This window comes from Nematolebias whitei, chromosome 4, assembly GCF_014905685.2.
Source record: "Nematolebias whitei isolate Nwh7 chromosome 4, NemWhi1, whole genome shotgun sequence".
NCBI classification, from domain to species: Eukaryota; Metazoa; Chordata; class Actinopteri; order Cyprinodontiformes; family Rivulidae; genus Nematolebias; species Nematolebias whitei.
In genome coordinates, this window is record NC_056501.1 from 43,321,587 (window position 1) to 43,327,586 (window position 6,000).

Sequence of the window (6,000 nt, forward strand, 5' to 3'; positions counted from 1 at the left end):
ACGCCCAAATGAACCGGGAATAGAGCTCTTTAAAATGCCGGTACTTCCTAGTTCTCCCTAAGTCTGAGCAGTTCGGTGAAGGGCGGAGAAGTTCTGTGAAGTCGTTTGGGAGAACAGAAGTCCAGCATGATAAGGCTCCTCCGAGTTGGATTATAACATCTTCCACCTCTGCGTGGAACTTCTGAAGGACTCCACTCACGTGAAGTCCACTTGCTGAGGTGAGCTTGTGTCGGACGGAATCTCGTCACTACTTCGGACGAGTCACAGCCATCCTATGGAGACGCTGGACAGGTAGCGTTAACTGGACCTCCATATCTGCTGATTTATCTTCAGAAAGGTAATGAGTCAAGTTTCCTACCAAAGCGTACAGAGGAAAAGCTGGGTTCTAATGGAGAGTGTCGGTTCTGGTCAACACTTCCCCTCACACACCATCTTTTACTCCCTTTAAACTTCATTTCCATCTTTAAATTCTTCTCTCAAGTAGAAATCCTTCCAGATAGTTTAGAAATGTCTGTGTAAAGTGCTCATCCACCGCCGTGTGGATAATTGATCATAATTGTACAGTTTTCATTGATGTCTGCTGTTCTGATGAAGAGTGGAAACAATTGCCGCATTGTTTCTCACTACCTGTAAAGCCGTTAATTATGTTGTTATTTTCATATTTTGCCAAATTAATGTAAATGTTTGATGTTAAACTTTGATTCTGTAAAATAAATGACCACATTCATTTTGATGGGTCAAAGATAAATGACGTCTCACGTTTACATTTCATTAAATTCAATGCACGTTTTATTCAGTCCAGAAAAACGAAGAATCCGTTTTAATTGATGAATATTTCTCAGCATCTGTTCATCTACAGAAACAAAACAGCCACTGGCCAAAAGGATTGCCCAGCACAGAAGATCAACATCATCAGGCCCGGACTCTGCGGTCTACACTCATCTCCAGGCCAGTGGTCACTCTTTCAGGGATGAAGATGTGCACATCCTGGATAGAGAGGAACGATGGTTTGAGAGAGGAGTAAAGGAGGCCATCTTTGTGAAAAGAAACCGTCCATCGTTAAACAGGGGTGGAGGCCTACGTGTTCAATTGTCCCCCTCTTACAATGCTGTGATTGCTAGTATCACTCAGCCCTCTGTGAATAGTACACAGCCATCAGTGTGCTAATGATCCATTGCTAGGCTGATGGTCCTTCTTGAGCATGTGATCAGCTGGTTTTGGTTGTCAGCAGCAAAACTGGTTGATCCACTCTGAGAAGGTGCTATTTAGGAGACTGAGCTGAATACAGCACCTCAGACTGAAGAAGTCTCTCGGACGAGAGACGAAACGTTTCTACATTTTTTTGTTGTTTTGCTTTGTTTTAGTTTTTTTTTAATGTCCAGAGGACCAGATTTAACTTTTTTAGATTTTTCTACCTGGATTATTGAGCATGCATCAGGATATTTTGAACCACTTTGGCCAGGATTGCCTCAAACTAGTTAGAGAGTTTGAGAAAACAGCAAGGAAGAGGGCAGACTACAGGAACCACTTGCGATTCAACCTCAGATGTCGACAAAGTGGCATCATTCCCAAGAGCCTGGGACTAAAATCTTCGGTCAGCGGGCACCGGGCAAGCAAGATCCTTCAGAAGGCACAGACACAGCTGCTGAATGAATGGGTGAGACAGACCAATTTTACTATTGAGGCCTTGAAGGCCAAAGAAGAGCACATTAAACAGAAACTAACTATGTGTCTAGATCAGACCACACTTCAGCAAGTGTTGGACTGTACAGATCAGGCACGCTTAGCACAGCATGTCAAGTCCAAGACTCGACAATCAAAACAAGTTTAACTTACTAATAACTCATCAACAACATCACTATTCCAATAACAACACATTCAGTGTAGGACAACACTCCAGTAGTCAATTACATGCCAGGGAGACAGAAAAGTGGGTGAAGAATTTATCTGACAGACAGCTCACCCAGCCAGAGACCGAGATTCTTGCCAGGGGACTGAACTTTGTGGTTGCACCAAGTAGAATTCCTCTGGTGGAGATGATCACAGCTACTGAGTCAGCCATCCGCAACAACAAAATTAAAGAGGCTGAAGCTGAACAGCTCAGAATCAAAGTTTCAGCCCGCCTCAGCAATGCCAAACCACCACCTTCCAACATCAATAGAGAGGAGAGGGATGCACTCATCACTCTTAGCAAGGACAAAAACATCATCATTCTCCCAGCAGACAAAGGAAGGTGCACAGTGATTTTGAACCAGAAAGACTATCATGAAAAAGTTATGACACTCCTTAGTGACTTAAACACTTATGAACCTCTGAAAAGAGATCCAGGAAGTGGTTACAAGAAGAAATTGGTAGATTGCCTGAAAATTTTGGAGCAGGACAAGGCTATTGACGTTTTCTGTACCACAGACTGTACCCAGGGGAGGCCACACCTAGTCTGTATGGTTTACCTAAAATCCACAAACAAAGTGTACCTTTAAGACCAATCGTTAGCATGATTAACTCTGTAGTGAACTAAGCCTAAGGTCAGGATTTGACCTTAAGGACCTTATGGGACAGAACTTGTCATTTCATTGATTTGCATCCAGAAATACAGGTTGACCCATCCTGAGACTTTCTTTCTTGAATTAATCAAGTAAAAGAAGACTACTTTCTATTACCATTTTACAAATGTTTGATAATCAAATTGTGTTAGTTCAAACAATGTTTAAATGTTGAAGTGAACTACTCATTTTTATTAACTATGAAACAGTAATAATGATTCTTAATCCTCATTCAAAGTGAAATCAAGTTGGAATACGTTACAGAGTAATGATTCAATTTCTTGATCGTCTGTTTGAAGTGAGCAAGTGTGTAAGATTGGTCAAAGTTCAAGTTTCGGTCAACTGCAAGTTTACTGAAAAGAAATGTCATGTTTAACTTTTACAGCAAGATACTGGAGAAGTGACTCCACGAAGTCTGAATTCTTCATAACAATCTTTTGTCTGTTTTTAAACAATCTTAATCTTTTTCCTTGACTTTTCATAACACCTTACATCACAAAACACACCTCTGTTTTGGTCAATCGACCAATCAGAAAGTTCTCAAATGAACCGGAAGTGAGCTTTCTTTAAATGTTGGCACTTCCTAGTTCAACCAAGTTGAGAAGCAATAGCAGTAGCTTTTTAGTTGGAGTAAGAGTTGCTGTAGATGGAGAGTTCTGCAAGAGGTTCCACCTCCAGTTGGAGTCGGGTGGAGAGTTTGCAGCTCCAGCAGTTCCAGAGTTCATGAAGGCTGGAATTCAGGATGCTGATGAGAGAAAGAAAATCAAGCTGAACCAGAGAAGATCTGGGAATTATGAAAGTCTGTCCTGGATGACCTCACGACTCCCGAGGTTTTAGCTGTTCTTACGGAGACGCTGAAAAGTGGCTCGAAGTGGAACTTTACGCCGGAACTGACATATCTTCAGAAAGGTAAAAAAGTCAATCTTCAACCAAAGTGTACCGTGGGACAAGCTGGTCCAAAGGAGCGTGCAGGTTCTGGTTAAAACAGACAAATTCCCTCACACATCTCTCTGTAGATAAACTTCATCTTTCCATCTTTAAAAATCTTCTATCCTGCTAGCAAATTAATACAGATATTTTTAGAAATGTCTGAAGCAAAGTTTTTCAATCTCGCTCTGTGGTTAATAATCTGCTGTACTATTGGAAGTGAGAACAATCGCCGCGTTGTTTACTTCCTGTAAGCTGATTAATAAGCTGTCGTTATTTTCAATTCTTGCCAATTAATGTAAATGTGTGATGTGTTAAACTTGATTATGTTAATAAATGACCCACTGTCTTGGTGAGTCAAAGATAATTAACGTTTCCGTCCACATTTTATTAATTCAGATGCACGTCATTATACAGTCCAGAAAAATGAAAGAATCCGTTTTAACAGTATGAATATATATCAGTATATGTACATACTACATCTGGTGGCCCATCCGTACGTTTATACTACATTCTGGTGGCCCGTGACGCTTCATAAATGGACTGTTATATTCGTGTGACAATTGAATATCATGTTGGCATGAAAGAAAAAATTGCAGATTCTGCTGTTATGAAAAGTGCAGAGAATCAGCTGCTGTGAAACACAGCGAGCTGAGCTGCGATGCTTGGAGAAAATACTGCATGTTAGCAGCTGGTGATGCTTTGAAAGCTGAAATTGTGAGTCAACGTGTCTCTTTGAAAGCTGAATTGTATGTCTGTTATGTGTAACTGTGTCTGGGTTTGTGTTGAAACGCTATTCTGTTTGAACTGTGGTCCAGACGTGACTCTGGTCCGGCTCGTTTTGACAAGTTCGAACGAGTTTGTTTTAAATGGTTTAAAAGACGTTTTGCCATGGAACGCCGCCTCCGTTAAAGCTCAGAGTTGATTCGTTACATTTTTAACAGAAAATAGTGCATTTTGACAGTTTAAAAGACGAAAAAGTTGACGGACTTGTTCAGGCTAAGGCTAACATGCTAGCTGTAAAAACGATCCGTGATTGGTTGGAAACGGCTGAGTTGGGATGCTGTGATTCGCTGAGAAGTGAGTGACGTGCCTGCGTCACTTCCTCTGAGTCAGCGATATAGTAACCCACCCCGTTGTTGCTCTGTCATTGGTAGATTCAATCACGTGACCCGGAAATGAAGCTCGTCTTCTTAGGGAATTTCAATCTTTTTTTTTAAAGTGAAAAACGCTTTAAAGTTGCATTCTGATCCGCTGCTAGTTTCTTTGAAGCCTAATTGCTGAAATTTTGCCACGTTTGAGTTTGAAATCCGTCACTAAATGGTGTTTTTGGACCGCGCTAGCCGATGCTAATTTTTAGCTAACAGCTAACGACCGCATGCCACAGGAAGTCATAGCGACTCCTACTGGACAACACTAACAGTGTCTGGGTTAAAATAAAATAGGGTTATACTCCCCCCTCCTGTGGAAACTTGATATCACAAGTTCACTTCGTCTTTAGGTTACTTTGAGTGAAATTAAACGTGTTTACGTTCTGTAAGACGAATTTTTGAGTTAATAAACTTTCCTCAAGCTGAATAATCACTGTTATCTTGCATTTAAAAAGTGATTAAGGTATTTATGCAGAAAGGCATTTACCAAAAACTTTTAGTCACTGGTAATTCCTCATGATAGAGGTGCAAAATAAAAATTAGAAGCTTTTTAAAAGATACAGATACAGATATTCACAGAGTAGATAAAGTTTACTCATTTGCTGGAAAGATAATACACGTCTAATTGCTAAATCACTAAATAAGAGTAAATATCAGAAAAAGAGACTTTTCTGATTTTATTTTAACACCTAAAACATTAAATTCTCCTATTTAATTTTTAAATAGAAGAAAATGTCAGAAGAAGAAGGAGAGGTTGACCCTTTCGACTCCCAATCACATGATGACATCATTTTGGGGGCTTAACAAATTCAATTATTGGTAAGCAATTAGAGCAATTAGGACAACTTGATGAAATTCAAAGAGGGGAAGAACTGAAAAGTTTGGCAGAAGGAGCTTCAGTGTCAAAGAGTAAAAAATCAAGCCAGGAACGGTTAGCAAAAATTTCTCTGCTTCTTAAAGCGGAATTGGATCAACAGTTTGATTGCTATGTCATGCTGTCTAGAACACATGAGAGGGAGCTCTCAGAAATTCAGGCGACATTACAAGCTCAATCTTATGACAAGATTAGGGATAAAGACCGTGAGTACCAAGCTGCGTGTTCAGACAATGAACAGCTACAACAAGAGTTACAGCTCGCAAAAATAGATCTGGAAAAACGCAGAGTGGATAAAGAGGTATTACTAGAAAAATATATGCATTTACGAAGTGAATACCAAACATCACAGGAACGTTTAAAAGCATGTGAGGAGAAACTAAGAGCGGCAACTCTTAAAAGTAATGACGAGGGGCGAGGTTGCTTAGAATCCAGAGAAGACCTTGAACAGAGTCCGGATCATCCACCTCCAAAAGTCTATTACACACCTCGTGCTTTTAAGCCC